The sequence below is a fragment of the Myotis davidii genome, unplaced genomic scaffold, assembly GCF_000327345.1.
Source record: "Myotis davidii unplaced genomic scaffold, ASM32734v1 scaffold736, whole genome shotgun sequence".
In the NCBI taxonomy this organism is placed as follows: domain Eukaryota; kingdom Metazoa; phylum Chordata; class Mammalia; order Chiroptera; family Vespertilionidae; genus Myotis; species Myotis davidii.
Genome location: NW_006287431.1, coordinates 370,550 through 371,809, shown reverse-complemented (window position 1 = coordinate 371,809; position 1,260 = coordinate 370,550).

Sequence of the window (1,260 nt, the reverse complement as noted above, 5' to 3'; positions counted from 1 at the left end):
GACTGCCCAGGGGGCGCGGCCGCGGCTGCAGGGGGGCGGGGGGCGGGGACATCGGATCCGCTTCCTTCCCTTCAGCGGCGTTCCTAGCTCGCACGTCGTCAGCGCTGCTCGCCGAAGCCCTTCACACCAGGCCTGGGCCGCGCAGAGCAGGACCCGCTGCCGCCTCGCTCCGCTTCCCGGGAGGGCGGGGCTGAGCCACCAGCCGAGACCGCGAACCGGAGTCCGAGGTCGGGCGCTGCGGGGAGGATCCGCCGCCGAAGGCCAGCCAATGGTTTCGTGCGGCGTACGTTGCCTGGGCGATCGCAGCCCCCTTTCGCTGCCCCTGTCCTCCTGCCCCTCTCCGCAGGTCACCTCTCCACCCCTCACTCTTCGGGACCCTTCAGCGGGGCTCCAGGCGGCCGTCCGTCCCCGTCCCCCTGACGCCCGTCCTGCCTCTCCCCGTATGGCACCGGCGCTGGGGAGACGGGTTCGCGGCTCCCCGCTACCCGGGGCACAGAGTCCAAACTGCTCACTTTCTCCACAAAGCCCTTCACGGTCTGGCCCGGGCACATTCCTTGCTCCCTACCTTCCTGCCACACCAGTTTGGTTTTGAATCGGCTTCCGGTCCCTCCACCACCGCGAACACAGAGATTTTGCCTGTTTCTTTCCTTTATCCCCAGTGCCTACAGCAATGAGGGCTACATAGCAAGTACTCAAAGGGGAGAATTAAAGGGGGTCAAATATATGGTAAGGTTGGAAGCTAGACTTTTGATGATGAGCACACCAGACAGGATACAGATATTGAATTGTAATGTTGTACACCTGAAATTTACGTAATGGAATAACCAGTTACCTCAAAAATTAACTTTAAAAATATTTCTGGATAAATCAATAAAAAAGAATGTAAGAACATCTGTAATTCTTTTAACAATAAAATACATTTTTAAAAAGAATTGAAAAGAAAAAGGTTTCTGGACCTTTCAACTTGTTTCCCATTCTGAACATAGACCCTCAACTCCCAGGCTGCCTTTCATCAGAAATCATGTCAAAGGTTTCCTCTTCCTGGAAGCCCTCCCTGACGCTCCAGGGTGGATTGATTCTTACGGTATCCTGTTTTCCCCATTGAAACCCTCATCCTTTCCCTGGACTGTGGACTCCCTGAGGATAGGTACCAAGGTTATCCTGCTCACCAACTGTATGGTCACAGCAACACCTAGCAGAGGGCTGGACACAAGCAGGCATCCAGTGAAAGTTTGTTAAGTGCCCAGACAATGTGGCAGA